General features: G+C 30.8%; 1 protein-coding gene across 3 annotated transcripts in view; it reads left to right on the top strand.

The window, feature by feature from the left end:
* The first annotated feature begins 282 nt into the window (after positions 1 to 282).
* Positions 283 to 26,041, top strand: part of LOC132944640 (somatostatin receptor type 5-like) — a 218,276-nt gene continuing 192,517 nt past the window's right edge. For all 3 annotated transcript variants that reach the window (XM_061014093.1, XM_061014096.1, XM_061014095.1), the window contains exon 1: positions 283 to 688. The gene's annotated coding sequence lies outside the window, so the exon portion shown is untranslated. The remainder of the gene's footprint in view (positions 689 to 26,041) is intronic.

Genomic DNA, 26,041 nt, shown 5'->3' with positions numbered 1-26,041 from the left:
GTCGGGCTGCGGCGTGCATAATATAATACGCACCGTATTTGGCGAATTATATATAATATCATTGTTATTGTAGAGCCGGCCGATCGCCGCCGAGGCACTCTGGTTGGGAAGAGAGCAACGGATTATTTTTTTAAAAACAGAAACGTTGTCCGACACATATTATTATTATCATTATCGTTATTATTATTATTATTATTACCATCATCGTTATTATTATTATTATTATTACGCATAGACAAAATACGTATTATACCTGTCCGCCGCAGTCGCACACGCGTCGTGTGTCCGAGCGCTTGCGTATATCGCGACGGCGGTCGCCGCCACACGTATATCATATAGTTTCCGGTCGCGCGAAGAAAAACGCCGCTCCACCACCGCCGTCGGTTCAGTAACGCCGTCGCCGCGAACGCGTACCCACCGTCTTCTGGTGTGTCGGACCCACCGACGACGAGTCCTGACGCCGTTTCGCCGGCACGCGTACGTAAATCCGTACGACAGTTGTACACCACCCACATAATATATCCGCCGCAGTCGACGGTTGTATCTCTTCTCCCGATACCCACACCACCGTTATTATTTGTTTTTTTTTTTTTTTTTTAATACCGATAAGTATTATCATTCAGGCCTTACGACGACGACGACGCTGCAGGAAGTGTCGTCCGCACGCACGAGTCCGATTCGAAATCAGGTAATATCAGGTTAAAAATATCAATTATATTTTTGTTAAGACGATAGTTTATCATCATAAAATTATAATATTGCGTTACACATTATTATTATTATTATTGTATTATTATGTAAATTATAGGTATTATAATATAAACCGTTATCGTTGCGCTGTTTCGATCGCGATTTCACACGACCAACACATTTCTCTGATATAATATTATCGTGTCACCTACGTCTATACATTTTATTTAATACATTTACACCGCCACCGATCTGCGCACGTTTTGATGAAACGCACTATTGAAAACTCGTGTCAGATTTAGTCTTTGGGGACCCGAGGAAATAAAATTGGTCCTTAATTTGAAAAAAACCGTTCAAAAATATATATTAGTATATTATTTATAAATTGTATTCTGTAAAATTGTACACACCTAAAAAGTAGTAAAAACTATAGTGGATTACTTAGTGCATACCAATATTATACTTATTTAATAAGACCGTCTATAATAGCTTCAAATAAAAAACTAATATGTTAGATCCGACTATACTGGCTGCAACAGGCAATTTAAATTACAAAATATTTTCAAGATAACAATGTTGAAGCAACCGATAAAAAATTGTTTTGCTACGTGTTAGGTATATTATAATATTAACGGAACTGTTATATACCTAGGTACAACCCCTGTTCGCGTCACTCCGCTACTACACGATATTTTATAGTTGATTCTTGAAAGCAAACGATAAGCTGAGACGATACTGAGCGTGTATCGTTCGGTATTATTATATTTGATATAATTTATAATTTGATTCATTAAATTCAATAATTTGATTTTTCCGAATAAAACTAATTTCAGGGCTCGTACTAGACGGGCTTGAGACTACTTGGGCGGGACGTCCCTAGAAATATGGGTCCCGGGACAAAATTCTCTTATTGATAACCTCCTTACAAATGAACAATTATTGGCTCAGGCCTCTGTGTTTAAAAAACCGTTCGTTATGAATAGGTCGGGAGCAAATTAACATGTAACATTGTACATACAGTCGTATCAAAATAATATAACACAATCATTAATCGCACTTTTTGCACCGCGGATCGATCAGCATCGTTTCAACAACTCGCGCGTACAACGGTAATCCAAACGTGTGTTGCGTATAAGTACCACTCGAGAACATTATCACATAATACTCACATAATTTATCGTTTAGGTAGGTTCGCTGGTTGGCTAGCTGTAGGTACCCATCTACCTGACTATAATCGCGCGCGGAATCGTTTTTTACCGATGCGGTTATAACAATATCATAATGGACGTTATCCGCCGGCCGCATTGTTGCAGTCTGTGCAAAGGTTTAAAGAGTCCTGCAAAGACGCTTACTATACGTGCGATTGCGTCTAGACCATATATATATATATATATACATCTTGTCCTTCGCATGATTATAATCCTGCCAAATGTTTCCTAAATCTGTTGCTGACGCAGACTTGGATGTCTAATCTCGTACTTCTACGTTGGTTGTATCCGTCGTCCCAACTGGTAAAATATAATATTATACTCTGCAAAACTTCCACGGCCATTCCTTTCAAACGGTACCGCCGTACGCTCGCTCACCTATACCCGTGTCCCGTCCTTCTATCTCCCGCAAACCGTTATTATAATTCCCTTACGCTTTATCCGGAATATTATTATGTGCGCTGAAAATCATCGCGAATCTGAATTTTCACTCCAATACCGCTGACACGTCGGCCGTCGGTATAGAATATAAATATGAATATAATACATAATAATAATTTACCGCACAAACCGTGCCGATGTAGTGCCGAAAGACAAAACGTTTCGGCCCGGTACAAAAGCCGCTTCATTTATTATTATTATTATCATCGTCAATAAAATAAAACCATTAAACCCGTCCGCTGCCTGCGGTACAGATAAGCTGCGCCGTTTGGCGCCATCGCTCTTAATATCTGAAATATAATACAATACAGTTGACAGGGAATTTTTACCAAATGTCAATACGAAATATTGTGAACATTTTATTGTTGATACGCGCGTACGTATTTACATAGATAGGTATCGCTATTAGGAATATTATTGATATTTATTTACTATTGTACACGCATCGATTAATCTGGATTTAATAATTATTTAGGCCTATAATGTGTACCTGTTTTATATTGTGTTCCAATGTTATAGTTATATTATTTTTTCATATTTTGCAGACAGTTTGACAGACACTATATAAATATTAACGATCCGCGTAATTAGCTTTCAAATAATCGATTATATCAAAAAATAAATAAGATATTCAATATTTAGGTGCCTATATCCAATATTCTATTATATAATCGAAAATGAATAACACTGGGGTAGTCTTGCCGAATATATTATAATGTGAACTAATTTCATAAAAATGTATACTCTAATTATGCGAATAAATTAAAAAATATATTATATAGGTACCTACAATAATATTTGTATATATTTTTAAACATATTTCTTTAATCAGATATTTTAATCAATACTTTTCATTGAGGTAAGTGTAAAATCAATTTCAGTTCAATCGTTGATCCGTTATATCTATCATATAATTATTTTTATTTATAACAAGCAAATATAGAACATAAGACGAACCACCGTATAATTGCTTTTTACGATAAAATAACAAAAAAAAAATAATATGTATTTCAGAAATTTAATTGAGGAATAAATCACGTTTTTATTTAATTTGAGACTATGCAAGTCTACATTTTGTTTTAATTAAAATTGTAATTATAAATAAATTAGTGAACTTATAACTACGAATCTATAAATGTAATTTATGTTTAAGATAAATACTTAGATAATTAATTCAGAAATCATTGTTAAACAATTGTTTGAAGAGCTTAGTAGTACAAAACATAATATATATATATAATATTAAGTACCTATTATACAATTTATCACCACAATTATAATTATTAATGTTATTTTTGTTACTTGTCAATTTTCATACCATTCAATACTACCTTTGAAGTTTGGATTTTATGTCTTATAACATCTTATATTTTAATTTTGATAAAATGAAAACGAAAGAAGTTTTGTTTATGAAATAAACAAAGTTTAATTTGTATTTATACATTTCTCTTCGTATTGTCTAATTATTGTACTACTCAAGTTAGAATTCCATTTAACGACAGCTGCCAAATGTCATATGGACAAATACTTTGGTGGTCCGTTTGTCTTTCCTTTTTTTTTTGTTCACCGGACCGATTTAGATTGTTTTATTTTTTTTTTATTGAAAAGAGGAGGACGTCCTACGAGCCCAACTTTAAATTAAATTCATTTATAAAAAAAAAAAAAAAACCGTTAAATTTGTTTGGCGCACCTGTAATTAAAAAAGGAACTTCAACAAAATCGTGATATAATGTGAAATCGTTTATACGTTCAACATAAAATAATTTTCAATATCAGTTTAGCGTTCATATTACAATAATAATTCGTTAAAAGCTAATAACGTTCAGGATTAATGATAATAATTTTGATAGGATACGGTTGTTTTTATTTCATTTTTTTCTTCTTCAAACCTGAACAGTGTACACATTTTAATGAAGTATTGTTTTTAAATGTATTGAATAGCTTATTCTAAAGGACTTCGCATGCGTATAATTAAACTCTGTGTGATAATATAAAATAACTATTACACTAAATAATATTTAAAAATGTTATTTGAATACACACCAAATACGTTTAATACAAATCACTATAATATAAATAGTAAATTACGCATTACGCCTTGATTGCAGCTTTATATTATTTGCTTAAATGTATGCTTTGAGATGAGTAAACTGATTTTCGGGAAAAATTATTGACAATTTAAATTTTAAACGAGATTCATTTATTAAACATTTTATAATTGTGTCTATAGACAAAAAAATTTTACATACTCTAGAAAAATCGCACCGATTTGTCACTACATTAATTATGTAAAATTCGTATTACTAGAATCTGCAACTGCAATTTATTAATTTTGTTAGTTCGTGGGGGTTCTGATTAAATGTTTCATTTTAGATTCTCAGCGGAGTGATGAAACGTTTCAATCTTCAATATTTAGGGTAAATAAAATCGATTTTGTTTTTTTTTTTATTGCAAATCAAAAATGAGTAAAAGTGAAATGACATTTTCATCAAATATTTTAGTCTTTTTTTGAGCTATTGACAAATATTTTAAATGTTCTACTTTTTTTTATGTTGTTGACACTTTTGTTTGTATGTCAAAATGTTTGGAAATGTACCACAAGGTTCCTCATAATAGTTATGTAGATCTTATGCGGTCATTCAAGAATCTATACATAACAATAATATTGTACATATAATAATTATTATTGTTACATAATTTATGTATTTTTTGTTGGCAAGAATTAGTAAGTACAACGTCCATAATATGATTAGTATAAAAAGTAAATTATCAAAATATGTCCTTTATTTAAAATACACAATAATATATTATACAGATTAGGTAAAATAAGCATAAGTGATATTTACAGAAAACAGTTGAACATTTAAAAGACTATAGTTTTGGAGAAACCCACCCTATGGAAACACTTTCCTATGGTAGTGATAGTAAAATAAACAAATTATAAAATATCCTAAAATAGAGTCTGAGCCACAGCCTTCGACCATAATCGTTTTTCGAATGTATGATTGATTTCAAATTCACGCATCGATTATAGTGGTTCAATGGTGAGGTACACTTGAAACTTACTATTATAATTCATCAGGGAAAATTCCTTGGATTTTTGATTTAAAATATAACTTAATATTTTTGGAATATTGATCCCAATAAATTTAAACCTCAAAAGAGGACGAAGTATTCAAAACTATGATAATTTTGAGAGTATTTTACACAGTTTTTTTCATCGACTTGCAGCCAAATTGTGAACGAATCTCAACAATAAACATAACCATACCAAGCCATCTAACAAAATTTCGAACAGTGCAAATAAAATGGATAAGCCTAACATTTTAGGATTTAATCTTATATTCGTATCATGGCAAAACAGGAAACAAGTAGGTAACAATGTTTATGATAATTATGACGTTTAAGATATTTTAGAATAAACTTTTCGCGCGTCATCTGGTAATATCATAATATTTTGTTTTAGTTTCCAATATAATAGGTCAAATAGCTCAATTACATTATATTATTATAATAACCAATAGACTTTAATAGTACTATAGCTAAATAGTAAATAGTAATATAATCAATTACAATCGGAATCGTTTAGTCGTTATATAATATACGAAGTGCCTAAACACAATGATTGGACGCGATTTGAAAAATAGTGTCTTTAACTGTATACAAGTTTAACCATGTGATGACGTGTATTACGATGGGTTATTGAAATATTCGACATAATATAATGGCTGTAAGCGAATAGCGATCCTATAGTTTTACACACATAAAATAATATGTAATGCATTTAGAAAAACCATTTAAATTCGTGTGGCACACATAGTATGCAAAATATTCTAGTAGGGAATAAAATTTCAGCGAAATTGACGTAGTTGTCTCAAAACGTTGTCAATGCATGGCATATTCTGCGAATTGTGCGAATATCTGTTCGGTTAGGTTTCCGTTTACGGTCGCGAAGAACATATTTGTGTTCGAAATTGTCTATGTAATAATATAATATACGAATTGCGTGTACGAGTTAACAAATTGCACGGAAAAATAATGCGGGATCAATGAATGTTACAAACCGGAATTTTTCACGTTTATAAATCTAAGGATTCCGATTGCGCGCTGTAGCGTACACACAGTCGTGTACCTTAAATAAATTTACATAGTTTAGCTGTGAATTGTGTTTATTTAGTCGAGTCGACTCTATACAATATAATAATATGTATTATCGTGTAAGCATGTGTATTGTATACGAACGCGTAGCTTTTTAGAAATAATTGTTTTACGATTTCATTTTTAATACGATTATTATTAGAGCATATTATTAATATCATATAGCCGCGTTCTTTGTACTCAAATAATTGTTTATTGTTATATGCTCGTTTACTGCTGCTGAATTAGCATTTTCAAATCGTCCGTTGTTATACATATCTGCCTAAATCATAAATATATAATATTTCAATTAAAATGTCCTATTATTGTGTTTGATATATTATATCATTAGATATTTAACGAAATATAGTGAAGATATATTCTACGAAATGTTTTAAACACACGGCCACAGGTAGTTGAACAACTGTTTAAAACGCTTTGATATTAGGTACAACGGTTGTTCTATTGGTATATATAGGTACCTACGTATAGTACTTGAGACAATGTATAACTTCTGAATCGTATTTTCTCTCTCGTCTAATATAATCTCTATAATACAGTTAGTCAACTACGAGTTTTTATAACTATGCAGTTGTGAAACAGTACCTACTTTATTAAATATTCTCCTTTTAAATTAAAAACTAAATAACTTTATATTATAGTCATAATATAAACATCGTGTTTAATAATATGAGTTTGATACAAAAACAAAAACTATGCATATTATTAATATACTGACTCGATGTAAATTACTTAAATAATTAAAAATATAAAATTATCATGCGACTATTTAGACGTGGTGATTTCGCATCACTATATGTTCAAAATATTAAGATATCTCTATAATTATTATAATATTATCGTTAAAGTTCAAACGTTCACTCGACAAGATTTAACAATAGCTCAACAATTAAATACTGCATATACATGCAGTGCGCTCTGAAAATTATACTCGCCGGTTTGATACGTGTACGCACCGAAATTTACATATTATTATTTAACGGATATATATTTAACTGGAATAATAAACGTATTTTGTTATGAGACGACGATCAAATTGCGTTTTGCTTGAAATGGTGGCGGCAGTTAAGTAGGCAGGTACTTGCTTTTTGATATGAAATATCCACTCGAAACATTAAAGTTCAGCTAGCAGTAGACTTTAGAAATAATAATAATAAAAAAATCTATATATATATATTATTATTTTGCGTGTGTGTGTGTGTGTGTGTGTGTGTGTGTGTGTAATAACATTCCGGACCGGCGAGGAAACAGGTATAGGTTTTTATTACAAAACGTATATAGGTTTGCAGTTCAAAACTAGTGTTTACCATTTCTGGACGTGATGGTTATACGAGAACGTGATATAACGTTTATAAATTGGATATCCGTGTCCCCGCTCAAAGAAGTGAAAAAAAAAATCAAAATCAAAACGCGCGAGGTACACCCAAAGCTGCGGAGAACGGTAGACATTATATATATTATATACGCGAGAACGTGGTTTGTCGTTTTTTCGGATCAAGTCTAAAAAACTCCTTTCCGGTCGCTTATAATATATAGACAAGTTTTTATTTTTTTTTAACGCGCCTGCCCCAAACCCGATCATTGCTATTGTCAGTAAAAATATCACTTTCCCCCTCCGCACAATAGCTGAGTTTCGGACGGATAATACACCCGATCGGTTATTCAATATAGTACTGCAGTCGTCGAGTTGTACTATTATTGCTCGGACGTCTTATTGCCCATCTGAATATTATAATATTCTACTGATATCGTATGTATAATATGATATTATGTGGTCGATTCGTGCATTTCCCATTACAGACAATATTACAACGCGATAGGTACGAGTGGAGGGGAACGCCCATTTTTCGGTAGACATTTGTAAATCGTATAAATTATATTTATGTTTAGGTATAATGTAGGAAAAAAAAAACTCGGTCTTTATAATAAGCGCACTGACAACAATCACGCATTCATAGCAGACGGCAGTTGAACACAATATAATGTAATATAGCAATGATCGTCCAGCACTGCGTTTCGGAACAATTCGTGTTGTACATAATATAGTTAGTAGTTACGCACGTCTTGTCGGGTTTCAGATCGGAGTACATATATATAATAATTAGTTACCACCTCGGAGGTCTTAAATTTGGAATTACAATAGAGTTTCGGACGGATAATCCACCCGATCGGTTATTCAATATTATACATTTACAGTCGTCGAGTTTTGTACTGTATTGCTCGGACGTCTTATTGCCCATCTGAATATTATAATATTCTACTGATATCGTATGTATAATATGATATTATGTGGTCGATTCGTACATTTTCCATTACAGACAATATTACAACGCGATAGGTACGAGTGGAGCGGAACGCCCATGTTTCGGTCGACATTTGTGAGTCGTATAAATTATTTATACTTAGGTATAATGTAAGAAAAAAGATTCCTCGGTCTTTATAATAAACGCACTGACAACAATTACGCATTCATAGCAGACAGCAGTTAAACACAATAGTACAGCAATAATCGTCCAGCACTGCGTTTCAGTACGATTTGTGTTATATACGCAGTGTCGCAGTTAGTAGCTACGCACATCTTGTCGAGTTTGAGGTCGGAGTATAAAATATAATAATTAATTACCACCTCGGAGGTCTTAAATTCAGAATTTGAGACTCGGAGCATAGCGTTATTTTTCATTCGACCGGTTTTTTTTTGAAAAACAATTAATAAATACGGGGCGATAAAAATATAGTGCTTACACGACTATACCAACTGTTAAACTTTTGCTGTTAAAATCGTGTGACTTATGTCTCGAAAATAATTGTAGGAGGACAAGTGCCCCTACATTACATAAAAGGATATTCAGATTGATATATACGAATGGTTTTTTTTTTCGCGGTTCTAATACGGGTGGGATACACATTACATATACACCGCATAAGTATAAGTTTTCGTTATTTATTTCTTAAGTTTTCTTTCGTACCACCCCATAACAACTGCAAGAGGCAACACATGTATTTTCGTAATATCATTTGTAAATCAAAGGCCTCATCGTCACTCCCCCCCCTCCCACCCCACCCCGTCGCGCGTTTCTGGTTTTGCACTCCACCGGCGAGAACTTCACCGCGCAACTTTGCCCTTTTGTTCAATGACCTGTATGTTCCCCGCATGTACTCCAGCAGGACTTGCGGCGTCTTTGCTTCCTGCGCAAAGTTCAAACGTATATTATTTTGATTCGCTCGCGTAACATCCATCCGAATCGTCCCGCGCGCACAACACAGTCACTGATGCAGTACACGTAAGTCGCCCCCCCCCCCAAAAAAAAAAACTAACTGTGTACGTCGAGAACGCTGTAGAATAACAATATATTATTGCGAAGTTGCAGGATTCGAGTTTTAACGTTTCCGTTTAGGTACATTGAATATTATAATATTCGTAAACGAAGCTACACTATTCTTCACAATGCCTTAAAAATAAACCCAACCACATCCTCAGAGTCACGCGACACCATCGACCTCAAAATATTCAGGGGATAGAAATTTGATTAATCATGAATTCATGATAGAAAAACTGGAGCAACTTCTCAAATAAGTTAAGGAACGTCAAGCCTTCCATAAAATAAAATGGAACTTCCCCTGTAGTATAAAAAGAAGAGACGAGGTCATTTTAACCGAAGCAAGCTGAATAGGTCACACACACACCTCAACCACTCCTTCCTCATCGCCAAAGAACCTGCTCCAGTATGCAACACATGCAAGGAGGAGAGGATCGACCAAATTATCACTAGATGCCCAAAATACGCTGAAGTTCGGAACATTTTCAAAAACTCAACATCTCTCCGACTTGCTCTCTGCGAAGAAAACGCTGAAGCAACTTACAAATTGTTCCATTACATACATTTAAACCAATTGTAAATATCTGCAAATACTTTATTTCTGTTCACATTCGTTACAATTGTAACCTTAAGATCCTGTTGAAGCATTTATCTAAACTAAAAAAAATAAATTTTTAATGCAACGAATAATATTATGTATGTTTTGATCTCCCGCAATTACAACTTGGGTTCTATATAATATGCAGTACGTACTCGGCTCCACCATAATAATATGTTATATGATATTTAATCTCTTTGAATTTTTTATACTTCGAATCGCGGTCATTCTCCACTCACGTATTGCCGAATAACGTTACGACTTTCATAGAAGTACGGTCATGATGCAGACTTCGAAGTGCCTACGTACAGACTGCTGAAATTCCGATATTTGAACTTCCTATTCAATTCTCGGTATTACATATCATATCCATCGAATAAAATCAATTGCCATTATCATATGGGTTTTTTTTCGTTTAACTCAATTCTAGCGCGATTCTATACAAATGGAAATCGCTCAAGCCGTAAGTACCTACCTACTATTATAATGTACAAAACGGCTTTTTTTTTTTTTTTGAAATTTTTTTAGAAATTTCTTCGAAATTATAATAATATAACGCTGAAATATGTTAGAACAATTCACGTAAACTTTATTATTTTTTTTTTTTTTAAATATCCCCTGCCACCTTTAGTCGGAACTTTATTTGGTCATTGATCGATGCGCCCCATCGCGTCAGTCGTGCGTGCAGCGTAATTGTTAATGATCATTCGATTTTTCTCGCTGATTCTATCCCGTTAAGTCACTAACTGAACCCTACAGGCACTGCGGAATTTACGGTTTGGAGGAAAATCGTGTGCGGTAGTTGTTGTGTACAGATCGCGATTCGGGAAATACATATTATATTGGACGATCGAATGAAATGGTAATTATCACTTGACAGATATGCAGTTTGGATGTGGAGCAGATCGACCCACACGTTAGTCTAAAATCGTGCATTGTTTACACCTGTACAGACGACGCTCGTTATTTTCAATTTGTAATTCTGGCATTTATATTGAGTATATTACTATATTATATGGGAAACTCGAAAGGGTTCGACGTGGGAAATTCACCAGCCACTTTTTGGGTGTATTACAGTTTATTAGCGAAGCGTAGGTGTTATTTCGAGACGACATTTTTAAAAGGTTTGTAAACATGTGAAGTTGCAACCTTATTTTCCTTAATAACCTTTTAAGATCGCCGACGACGGACATCATCTCATTGAGTAGCACTAATTAAACGAGTAGGTAATGAACTTTATTATAAGGCGTTTGATGTCTCGTGCTAATACGGACCCTTCGTTTCATTTTTATCTCCAAAATTGTGTTTGTGTTTATCTTATTACGTTCCTCAGTAACGCCGATCCATAATTTTTACTAAAGGGCTCAGTCCGTATATTTTATTATAAATATAGTATAAATTTGTTTTCATTAAAAAACTAAGCTACGAAAATATTATTATTTACTTCCAATTAATTAAAACATATTTATTTATTTTTTTTTTAATATTATATTATACAATAATGTCATAATATCTGTTCGATTTATTTGTAGAAGAAATCATAAATAAGTAAAAGAAAAACTCCACAGAAATAGTCATGAACGGAAAAAACATCCTATGGATACATTTTTCAGATGATATTGCGCCTGAAACATAAAAGGACGTGCAAAATGCTCTAACCACTCTCACTAAAACTGTACGGGAATATCAAATGAAAATAAATACAAATAAAAGAAAAGCAATGGTGGTGACTAAAGCAAAAGAGACCATTATAGTAAAGTTAGAAACAGACAATACTTTAATAGAATAAGTAAAACAATTCATTATTGATACCTGAGAAATATGCTGACCGGCAATAATAGATGCTCAGTAGAAATCTGACAAAGAATAGCTATGGAAAAAAAATCATTTACGCAAAAAAGACAGCAGCTTACAAACAAACAAACATAAAGAAAAGTAAAAATGTTGTCAAATTCTAGATGGACCAGAACTACGATGAAGCGTACTGCTATATGGCTATGAAACATGGACCATCAATTAATAAGATAGAAGGAAGTTGGAAGCCATGGAAATGTGGACGTGGAGAAGATTGCGGACTTTCAGTTGGACAGAAATGAAAAGTAACATAGATTTATTAAGACAAGTAGGGGAACAAATAATTCTGTTAAGCATCATAAAAGAAAAGAGTGGAAACATTTTCAGCCATCAGCTGCTGAGGTACAATTTATTTATGACAAATATATTTGAAGGGCGAATAAATGTACACAAAGTGAGATGCAGACCGAGGAAGGCATATTATATATCGAAAAAATGATAAGGCGAGCCGACTGCAACCGAGACGTGAACATGAAAAGACTATAGTTTTTAACAGAGAGGAATGGAGAACCAGATTTGCGACGATAAGGCAATAGGCCTTTAGTAGAGAAGAAGAATATAAAATACACATTAAACAATATGCGTATAGCAGTCATATTTTCAGCATATATATTATGTGGTTAACTAGGCGCGGAACACAAAATATATCATACACCACAAAGAGGTGGCATAAATCTATATTTACATGGTAAATACATCGCACACGTTTAATATTAGTCGAAATAGTTGGGACGTACAACGCTCTATACTGCCCTGCCAAAGCGAAAGGCAGTAACCGAACGTTTTTCATAAATTAGATTATTGTGGGATATTGTTTATCAGGCCATTTTACGTCGATTTGGTTCAAATGCAGCTTCATATCATCATATTATCATACATCTAAATGAGCTTTGAATATGTAGTATCTACTACCTCGGAATACTAGAACAATATAATATTATACCTAAAATATATGATTTCTATGTATTATTATTAAATAAATGGCTTGCGCGTAAGACCACACTTTAAACTATTCCACAATTACCGGTGATTATTCGAAGCCAACAACCGCACTAGGACGTACAAATGATAAATATACATATATGTATACCTACTCGTATAGTCAAATCATTTGAGCAATATTGCAACTGATTATTCAGTATATGTGGTCAATTCCGGGGAGAGGGATGACAGCGGAACACTCAGCGTTGCTGCAGTTATTTCATTAGTAAATCATTACTAAAATCGGCTATAATACTGCAAGGGTGTATTTTATTTACGTCGTAATACATAGTTTTTATGTATACAGGAACGTTTAACTTGACGTGTCGTATTGTAGTGTGTGTGTGTGTTTTTTTTTTAATAATTCGTGTTGTGTATAAGACCACCGACCGGCAGTTGAATTTACCATCCCATCGACGTCTCTGTTCTATTGTCGGCGAATGAAAAGTATTGAGAACGAACTCAAAAACAGAAATGGGTATAGAATAGGACAGATAAAGCGAAATGAAATAATGATATGTCCAATGAACGACGTGTGCAAGCGAGTAATAGTGTTTTGACCATAGACGTATTGCAGTAACGTAAATAATACCTATGTATTGTGGAGAAGGGAGAACGCGGTCACCCAAAATCCGAAATAATATTATTATAGCAAATATATATATAATATATATAAACAAATGTACGTCTGTATGAGGCTTATAGATTTTGACTACAGCTGAACTAATTGGATCCGAATTTTGCACACATATAACTTGCGACTCGGGGAGTGTTCTTTGCTTCGTTTTTTAACCCCTACAGGTTGCTATAAAGTGGCTCACGAATGAATTTCATTATTTTTTTTAAATAAAATAATATTTAGTTTTGTTTTTCAATTCAAAATATGTACCTATATCAAAAGGCAATGTCTGTATGTCTGTAGCTTAAACTGCTTAAAGACTCGATAACTATACCCAATTGATTTTAACAACAATTTTACTGATTGTTTTTAAAGATATCTGAAAACTTTAAGGAGTAGTTTTAACGCCTTTCTAAAATATACCAAGAGCTCTATAGCTATAGAGCCGGATATCCTATCTCGGTCTTATTAGTTCAAAAAATGAATTTTGTATTAATATTATATTATATTTCAAATTAATGATAAAACTTTGCTGCCACATGCAGCCACATTAAAATACCACAATTACCTATTGTAGTTGCAATGCTCTGATGTACAAAATTAGAAAAGGTTATGAACATTTATTAAACGTTTATTTAGACCATGTTAGTTATGAATAACATTGAAGGTGCCAAACATACGCTTATTTACACCAATCTTGTGGAATTATTGCTTCATTATGAGTATTTTAAAAATATGTTTTTATTGGCGAATTATGTATTTCATATTTTTTTGTGAAATATTCTTAAGCACAAAATATAACAATCTAATTATTATTTGTTTTAAGTAAAACAATAGTATCAATAGGAAGTTAACTAGTAGTAGGTACCACCTAAAAAGTTTTCTTAACAATAAACTGTATATTATGAAAAAATATTATTCTAAGCCACTATAATACTTAAAAATTATGTTTAAAAAAGCGGGCAAGTGGATGTCGCTCTGCTGTACAGTAGATTACAAGTCAGTCAATGTATAATGGATTGTATTAAACTTGAATTCATTGTATAAGAAAAACGATTCTAAGCGGGAACGGTTAATCAGTTTGGATTTTTTAAACTTTTATTATTTATTATAGCCTTTAAGTTGAATTAATATTATAATATTATAATTTTTTATTCGTTGCTACGGTGATAAACAAATCGTTAGAAATTAAAATCCCATTTTAAGCGGTTTTTCGTAATTTGTCAGTAGTTATTCTCGTGACTTTAAATAACTATTGAGAAACTCGAAAAATGATCTCTTTAAAGTACCATCTTGATCCAATTTGCTAAAAGATAAGGTACTATATGTTGAAATCGAAGCACTTCTTCTGGTAGAAATTTTGTATACAGAATATGTAAAAAAAAAAATAATAAACACCATTTTAAAACCACTAGCTTCCTCGCTCCGCTCAGAATCTAAAAAAAATGGTTGTTGTATCGCAATATTAATTATTTTAAATATAATATAGGTAGACATTGTCAAGTAATAATTAAAGGCAAAATACTTAGAAACTACAAATCTTATAGTTACAAAAATGTATTGTATTCATTTGTTTTCTATTCTGTACTATTTACTCTGGAGATTTCTTGTTAGCAATGATATGCTTAAATATACCATATTTATTACATATTGTGTTCATTCAAATGTATAGAAAATTACATTTATTTCAACATTTTTTTTCAACTGTTAATTGTTATTTACGTTTTAAACTTATCGAGTCTTTTTGACACATATCATATAAATAAGGATATATATACATATATACACATGGAATAAATCCAGTTCGCATCCACTTGGTCTGTATATTAAAACAATCTAGGCACTTTTATAATATTTAAATATTTCAAATTTGATTTTTTTTTTTTAACTCAGTGCAGAGACTATCAGACAGTGAGGTTACAATTTACGCTATTCGCAGAGCATACAAATATTTTGTTCATAAATTAATAGTTACAAACAATAAAAACATTCTAATTTATAAATTGTCTGTCAGAAATGTGTTCAGATTTCCACGTATTTAAAACTAAATAATTAGATTATTTTATTTTATTCGTCTATACTGTTAGGAAAGTTATATTTATGAATAGCGAGATTAATATCATCTTGAAAATGTTCACATAAATTAAATACAATAAACATCAAAGAATATAAATTATATTTACTGTTATGATAAGAAATGAATATTTGTTTCATCTTGTAATTGAACACGAAATATTTAGCACATAGTGTATAGAATGTGTTCCATACATAAATTTATTTTTATTTTTGTGGATTAAAATTAATTTGCAGCTCGCTTGCTTTTAAATTCAAACGCGTTCAAAAAATGAATTACGTACCTAGTTGTCAAGATAAAACGAAATTCCTTATTTATTTATTTATCAAACTCGTGTAATTTCTGTTTATGCGATTATGTCTAAATAATTATTTCTACATATTCTGCTATCCAATGTCAACATAATATAATGAACTTACGGGGCATCATTGCAAAAGTAAACGTATAATACCCACCTTTCATATTTAATACGCTCTTAAAGGGCAGACTAGAATACTGAAATGGCATGAATTAAAAATGGTCGAGTCACAGAACGCTTTTATAAAAGTACGAAATATTTAAAACATTTCGGTGGCCAAACTATAGGCAAAAACATAAGTTTTGATTACCGTCATACTTTACGTCATGAATAAACAAATACGTTAGACCGGTGTAATATCCGTGTACGAATAGCAAACGGACTTTGACGTAAAATACTTCATATTTCGTTCAATTAAATTGTGTTAAATAAAACCGTACGACGTTTGTCGCAGGGTTCGCCTACCTATTTATATGGCAGGCCAGTGTTACCCCGAAGTATAGGTGGCCGGTAAAGTACCCATTAGTGAAATTCGTCAATTTATTTCCTTTCATAATTTTGTAGTGCACACGAATCCATTAAAATACGTCCAACGACTCGTATCATACGTCGTTATTATAAACTCGCAAAGGTATTTATGATATATATATTTTATATTATCCGTACGTCAAATGCACGTCGTGGACGTTTAGATATTTAAACAATATACGTGACTGTATAATATAGGTAAATAAGGAACGATAATAATATAATATCGTGGGTACCATACGTTTTGATATATTATGTATATTACATAATATTTCTTTATTTGTTCGATGCAAAAACCGTTTTAATCGTATATGCTCGCTCACTGCCGGTCACATAATAATATAGTGAGTTTGAAGTTTCAGTTTGGAGATATCGATGAGGAAAAAACACTTTAGAAACATCTCGGGTGAGTAATATACGCCATGAAATATTGTTCTAATTGTGTTTCATGATGCTTTTTCGGGGACAGATGCTCTCGAGAAAACGAAGACCAGCAATTGGCGTGAATGGGTGGGCGGGTGGATGTGTGTGTGTGTGTGTGTTTGTGTGTAGGAGGGGGGATGACCGGTGAGGTCACCGCGACTTGACAAACACTATTGTTTCACTTGACGAACATTCCGAAAAGTCACTTTAAAAGTTATCCGATAGTATGTCGTCGCGGTGATGGTATAGTCGATTGTCGCGGGCTGCAACTTTCTGTATATATTATGACATTTTTAGAAGACTAGATTTATTATCGCTGGCGAACTTTGACCACACACAAGTTAGGAAACGATTTCGAGGTCCTAAATCCCCGGGACAAGGCAGTCGTAAACACGTCAAGCGCTAGAAGGGACCGCTTAAACCGCCACTTAACGGTTACCCTCATATTTTCTCGTGTTCATTTTTTCACATCTGATCGCAAATTCTGATTAGATGAACGCCAAAACAAAGAACATCCATATAATCCCTCTTTGCTCCCCATTGAGTACCTACTGACGTATCGACTTTCACATTAAGTCCGAAATGAAAAATTACCCGAAAATAAATAAAGTTTAATTTTTGTCTTGAAATGAATATCCGTCATTATGGTTTCTTTGAAGTATACCTATATACCTATACATACACAGTACAAGGTTCTTATCATAAGTTGTAATTATAGAAATATTTAAAATACACTAGGTATATGGTATTTTTTATAGATACGTCATGATGTTCAGATTTTACCAAATTTCAAACCAAAAAATGAATTTAGTTATTTTGTATGTAATTTAAAAAAAAATGTTATTCGTAGGTACTAGAAACTTTTCACCATTACATATTTTATTGTTTACTATTTACAATAATATTTTCAAATTATTAGTGCAAACCACTCGTATTAACATAATGGTACAAAAAAATATAAAATATCTTTATAGAGATATAAGCTGACAGACCGTCTCCGATCAAATCGCTTTTCGTATACGATAATGTTATATTCAAATATACGATTTATTCGATGAAAATTCGTAAACAATATTAATTCAAATTTAACACATCCGTAACAGTGACCTACTCATCAATGACGTGGAACAGTCCACACATACTATACAGCAGAGCAAGTTCCCTGATTTTATATTGTTAAATTTTTACTACCATAATAACTATTATAATAGAATGACTTTGTACAGTTTATGACTATACTGTGGTTGTGTACGGTGATAGTTTTATCATGAAACTATCTGGAACGCGTAAAATATATAGTTTTATTTTATGTAAAATTAACGCCATATTAACTTCAATAAAGCTTTTAAATTATGAGATAATACCAATGCGCGTGTTTACAATTTTTGTATAATATTCATATATTATTAATAAATAATAAAACAATATTATAACATTAAATTGATATGAGAGCGTCTCAACATTTAAAATCAGAAATTTGTGATACTCTGAATAAAGTTGAATAATACAAAATATTTGGTTAGGACATTTTCTGGAACCACATTTGAAATTGTATGAGTATGTATCTAATAATAAATATTATTCAAAACAATTTCACTTCAAGATACATTTAAAACATAATTTGAATTCTTGTGAATGAAATACAATAAAATAATAATACTGCACTTAACACGTCATGTGTGTGATGCTAAATATTTTTAACGTATTTTTTATCCATAAAATATTCATTCATTTTTTTTACACTCCCGTTAAAAATATTTAAACCTCTAAGTCTAATAAATAAGAAGTAATAAATGGTTATTATCAAATATACACGGGTAGAATACATTTTGATAAACTAAGGTTGTAATAATAGTATTTATATATTTTTAAACATAGTGTTACGAGGCTAGCATAATATACACGAGTCATGTATAATATGACTTATGTTTACTAGACATTATTATTAATCATTGAACATCATCAATATTATGTTATACATTATAATATAATATTATCACATATTATATTATATTTTTTTTTTCATTTTTACATTAAAATATAACCCATTTTAGCCAGTAATTGAATTATTACCATTATTACCTATACAATTATAGTTGAAATAAATAAATACATAATTGGCTGACTCTAGACAATCTAAATGGAGCTACTAAGATAACTGTACTGATTATCTTGAGATTTTCTTGCTTAGAGCCTATATGCTCTCCTATATACATAGGTAGGTATATATAGATTGGAAATCAAATAAACTGCAGTAGGTACTTTAAAGAGGTAATCCTTTTATTTTCCAAGTAGTTTAGAAACGTAATCAAAAAACTGAAAGAAAAAAAAGGAGAATTTTACTGTTCACTCGTTGTGTTCAGCGAAGTCTCGATAATTTCTCGGTAAACCAGCTCACTCGGTTTAGAGACGCTTCTGTTCATTTTATCTATACGAGTAGATAGGTAGTTCTTATTTTTCTATAGAATTATATGATCTTTATATTTTTTTAATAATTTTGGTTCCACCAAACCGTAAGAAGGTTAATATTATTATAGAGGGGCTCTTATCCGTCTATTTATTTTTATTACTAAAAAATCGCTATGTCTGCGATTTTAATAAATATAATAACCGATTTATAAAAAATAATTTTAAGATAGGTTATACACCGTGTCATGATTATAATATTGTTGTTGATTATTCAACTCTTATACCTTGAGATTATATATAATAAAGGATAGGCTACCGTTGTGTTTAACTGGTTTTGGTCGATCTGAAGAATTAATGTTACCATTATAGTGGCCCGCCGATGAGATAATGGAAAAATAAATTAAGAAAGTCAGTCAATTCAACACTTTGTATAAACGATATTCGTGTGTATAAAACATTGTGATTATTTGAAAAATAAACTCGATACGATCTAAAAAACTAAAAAATTTTCAATATCTATGTTAGAGTTGGAGTAAAATTCAATTTCACAATGTGATTTTTATTTAATATTGCTCAAAAATATATTTTTATTCAATTTAATGCGTTATATGTAGGTACGCGCGGCTTCGTTATTTTATAGATTCTATATAGGTATTTATGTCATCTATAGAGATGCGATGACAGTTTCTAAATTAAATTGTCTCCATATATAAATAAAAACCGACAGACTTGATTTTCTATACTAATTATGACGTAACAAAACGTATTTCATATAAAATACGTCATAATCATGTTCGTTTTTACATAACACGATAATTGCAGGCCGTATACTACTTACTCTAATATATCATTATAGCCGGTATGAATAACAACTAGGTATTATTCTTGTTATTTTTTTTTTTTTATTAATATTTACAAATCTTCATCGATGTGAATTTTGTCTTCTTGTACAAATAGTATATAAATTAAAATTTTCTTTTGAAATACAATATTTTCCCTTGTACGTTTTTTACAACAATTTATATATACCTAACTACACGGTGTTCACTTTATTGCACTAAAAATGACATTTTGTTTGTAGGTACCTAATAACTTCATTGTGTTAACAATCCACATGTTAAAGGTATACTCTTTGGAAATAGTAAAGTAACTAGGTTAACTAGATTATCTTTATGTTTATACGTAATTTATGTACCCTTCACATAAAATAAGTTTTAAGCGAAGAAATAGGTAGGTAGTAAAAAAGATAACGAGAGTACAGAAATAAAAGTGTTTTAATATTTTTACTACCTGCAGGTACCTTACTCTATATAGAAGCGTGTTTAATTTTAAGTTCTTATATCTATTTTATAATTCAAGACGTCATCGTTTAAATATTTACCATTAAAGAATTACACGAGTACTGTAATGACGAGTAAAACAATTATTTTTCTTCGATTAAAATAATGTAGATGAATTTATAATTTACCTATTCGTGAAATCAGAATACGTATCTTATTATACTTAAAATTATATTTCGATGCCTTAAAATTAGATTTAGAGTTTGGGTATCCAAAGATATTTGCGGTGGTGTATAATAATCCAGAAACTGGTTATAATATTATTTAAATTGTATACCGCGGTATACGTCTTGTCGCCTATAATATTTTTTTATGTATATAGTTCACAACAATATAAACTCGAAACACATGTACAAGACATTACACTTAATTACGATGTTTCTGAACTACATATAATATTATAATATTATATTTGATGGTTTTTTCCCTTTTATCGTTAACTGTTGTCAAAAAAAAAAAAAAAAAATATAATAAAACTACATAAATATTATGACTTCTTATTATATATTTTATTCTGGGTCACTCGTATTAATATCTACGAAATTTAAAACTATTTTTGGTATAATACCGCTATTGATGTTGATGCATTATAATACGTGTCGTGTAAATGTGTAATATAATACACATTTACTATAGTCTGCTATTGCAGAATTAAGAAGGCGTAGGCCATAGATACTATATATTGGATAGGACATGAGTAGAAATGGATTTTGTGTGACTGAAGAGAATATGTTCTACCACGATGGTATATACGGTTATGGTTTTGATAACCTCAACAGTCGACATTGATAAGTCGATTCAAAAATAAAAAGTATAATAATTATAAGTTAACTTTTTAAGCCACTTTAAAGTACATTGTCATTTGAAATTAAACAACAGTCCAATATAATATGATACAATCAAAATATAATATATTATGTCTTCACCACTGTTCACTCGTAAAAACTAAAAATTTCAACTAGGTAAATCGAATTCTCTACTCGTCCTAACATTGTCCAACTCCCACAGCTACACGTCTACGAAGTTCTAATAATGAATGTCTCCTTCAACCAAGTACTCGCAGTGTTCATAAGATCAGCTAATTTTGTTCATTTTACTAACCATTATACATATTTTGTTCTTATTGTAAAAATATGATTACAAATTGTACAATTCTTGAATAAATAAATATATATATATATATATTATATTCTTTTAACTTTTAACTTTTCAAACACATAAATATTATAAATTGGTTACAATGATATAAGAAATGTAACTATATAAACCACTACGGTAACCACACGTAACCAATGTGGTAATGTTTATTCTTTTCGACCACATTACACCGTAGGTATAGGGGTGTCCTATCCATGTATATATAACATTATCTATTAAGTATATGCGTGTTTGCTACCTAAATTCTGAAAATTATCTACTCTGGCGGTACTCGACTTCAAAATAACAACTCGCAGTCTACCCCGAACACGGCGTAAAGTGTGGGTATTATGAATTACCATGTCAACCTGGTAGGTATATTTATCATATTATGTACCCACATTGATAGGTATATATAGGTTAAACACGCAAACCGTTATTTAGCGAAACGTAACAAAATGCGCTATACTTAACGTCCGGGGTCCGGAGGAGGAAACAGACTTGCTATTTTTCGAGTAATGTTTGCATTAAATAATAGGTGCAATCGAATTTTCCAAATGGAAAAACAATATCAATCACCCATATAATGTCACGGCACGCAAACGTTCGGCGAGAGTTGTTTATCAGCTCAATATATTATAATGGAGGTTCGATATCTATGCCGAAAACGTACGCCATCACACTACATTATAATTAGAGCTTAGGTATTAACCTAAATATTTTTTTTTTATATTCTGATCGCTCTTAATTCACAAAACAGAGCTTATATAGTCGAAACTAATGTTCCGTTATTGTAGCTAAGCGGATAGATATGCTAAACTTTTATTACTAATATTAATAATTTGCTTAGCCTATAAAGCTCTATACATGTTCGAATCTTAAATTATAACATGCGAGATTTTTTTGATATTAATTTCATATGAAATAAATTGTTTAAATTTATTTAAATAACAATGTATACATTTGTTATTCGTCAGAAGTGTATAGTGTACCGATAATTTCGCAGTTTTTGATATCGACTGAGAATACGAACAATATCTAAATAATTGTTGATCACCGGTTTAAGTCGTTATTCATACATGTATAATATATAATGTAGTCTGTTATAGTAGCATAGTGTATCCAATATAGGAAAGGCGTAACACCATTTTGGTGTTGTTATCCAGGAAATAATATTTTTTATCAGTGGGTACCTTTTAAACTTTAAATTAGGTACGAGCTACGTACCTATGTGTGTATCGACATAATTAAAAAGAAAAATTACAGTGTCGAAAACACTTTTTTCAGAAATTAATTGATCAACATAATATAATAATAATATTTTTTAATGGCATGTATACTATAATAACAGTTGTATAAAATATTTACCTACATTTTAATTATTTAAAAAACATGTAACAATTTTAACAAAGCTTATCTTTGTAAATTGATACTTAACTGTCTAAAAAATTAATGTACCTACCTACGCTTGCCGAGAACTCACCGCATAAAAACTTGCCTAAGTGTTTGGTTTTATACATATTATAATAACCTATTATTAGTAATAATAACTTTAAATTTTTATTATTACCGGTGGAAAATTTACATTTGCGTTATTGTTGTCGAAACGTTAAATATTTCAGAACACGGATGTAGCTTTTATTTATAATATTCGCTATTATTAATTTATTTACAGTCATCAATAACCATAGTTTTTTTTTTTTTTTTTAAAGATTTTTGAACCATAAATATAATTTTAACAGTTCCTATACCGCCTACGCTATGTATTTTATTAAATACACATAATACAATTAATAGGTAGGTACTTATTATCGTTTTTAATTTATAAAAATGTGAAAACAAAATATTTTACTGTCCATGCTATACAATGGTAATAATATCAAGTACGGAAAAGTTTTTGAATAGAAATAATATTTCTGGTATGCGATATATATATATATAATATGCACATATTATATGTTATTTCCGATTTAAAAAGAACAACTTTGCCGTTTTGAGTCTTTATCGCATGTTTAAGAGCGATCGAAATATTTTTCAGATTCCTCTGTGTATACCTAATATACTTTTTGGCGTCACACAGACGTATTATTATAATATAATCGCAATGCTATTCAAATACCTTATATATATATAAAAACCGTCACGTATTGAAAGCTGTATTATATTCTTATATTATCTACTGAAATGCTTAAAATTTAAATCGACCAAAATGATACGAATCTAGCTTTTTATTGTTTGTTTTTGCATTAAAAAAAAAGCGATTCTTGTTGTGGTGGAGAAACTTATAAAAATATTGCAGCCGAACGAATAAAATAATGTATTTAAGGTTCTTAAAAGAATTTAATAATATTTACCATTTGATTTAATGTATATTATATGTGAAAAAAAAAACTGTTATAAATAAAATTCCATATAAAATTTCATAACTGCACTGCAATAACGGCTTCAGTTGCCGGATACAGTTTTAGATCGATAAATCCAAAAAAAAAAAATACAGTGAAACAGCTTAAAATCGTGTTACTTTTTATTAATGCCCGGGGAATTCATTTGGAATCACACTCGCAGTGTCTGATGAAATCTGATCGAGTTCGGCACATCGCTGCAGTTCCGTAGGTAATTATTATTATCACCTGTTGTACGATAAAATATAAGTAGGTAATAAATTCAAAAGGCGCGTCTCGATGATCGTCTATTTAATTTTCAGTATAATTTGTTTCCACGTCGAGAAAGCCTAAATTGTTTATACAGAGAAGTCGATTAAACTTTTAAAATATGCAGTGAGCTACGTTTACGTCAAACCATCAAATATTTGATGACTTTGTGACACAAATGAGTATATAGGTATAGTTTTGATTTTGATTCGATGACGACGTCACTATCCAAGAAATAAATTATGTACACAAGCAACTCACAAAAAAATATAGACTAACAATATAAAAGTGATTTCGTTCATATTGTGATTAATTAAAGTTTAATTTCACCGGTAGAGAGTAGCAACAAGATAATACCTAAATGGCTAAACAATTATTAAAAATAATAAATTCTTTAAAAAAAAGATATCCTTACAAAGTCGTAATTATTTTATGCCTACAATAGTAATTTATACTTTCTCTATTTGACCAAATAGATTTTGTAATTTATTTTTGCTCGTTCGCACTTTTTCAATCTATTATATTTAATTTTTTTACGTACTTACAAATAATTACACCGTTTAAAACAAACATTGCACGCCGATGAAATTTAAGTCAGCAGTTTGGAACAGTTTTGTAAGTATGGTAGATAAAATAATAAAATCTCTGAAGAAATTCTTTTTTTTTTTTTTGATAAATGATACAATATAATATTATGTTAATGGTTTAGGTACCAACTACAACATACATGGTTAAACGTTATGAAAATTCTTAACCAAAAATAAAAATAAAAACTATACTAATACATTTGGTTTTGCATATATTGTTGTAAATGTTTTTATTTGAACTTTATCTAAAAATAACTTTAATCTTATACTAATAACTTAAGTGAATAAAGAAAATATTTATTCTCTTTTACTCGCAGTATTTTCACACCAATAATTATCGTCATATGTTAACCGTTAAACGCGTGACGAAGAAATAACCACTTTTAGTTTAAATTTAAGTCATCGTAAACATTTGTCAATTATATGACAAGAAAGTGAAAACACATGTGTGCATCCGTTATTGGAAATGGAAAGTTATGTGTACTTAAATATAAATTTAATATTCATAAAGGTAAGTATAGTTAGATATCAGTTACACAAAATATAAACTTTGGTATATAAACAGTTTTACATTTGTCTATTAAAATACTTTGATGATCCTTTCTTTTAACCAATAAAAAATGTATTTTATTTTATAAGGATAACGTTAATTTATTGACACGTTAATGAATAAATGGGAAACATTTAATTATTAATTTAAGTATTGGTATTTTATAATTTAATATGAA

The sequence above is a fragment of the Metopolophium dirhodum genome, chromosome 5 (assembly GCF_019925205.1).
Source record: "Metopolophium dirhodum isolate CAU chromosome 5, ASM1992520v1, whole genome shotgun sequence".
NCBI lineage: Eukaryota > Metazoa > Arthropoda > Insecta > Hemiptera > Aphididae > Metopolophium > Metopolophium dirhodum.
This window is presented reverse-complemented; position numbering and strand designations above follow the sequence as displayed.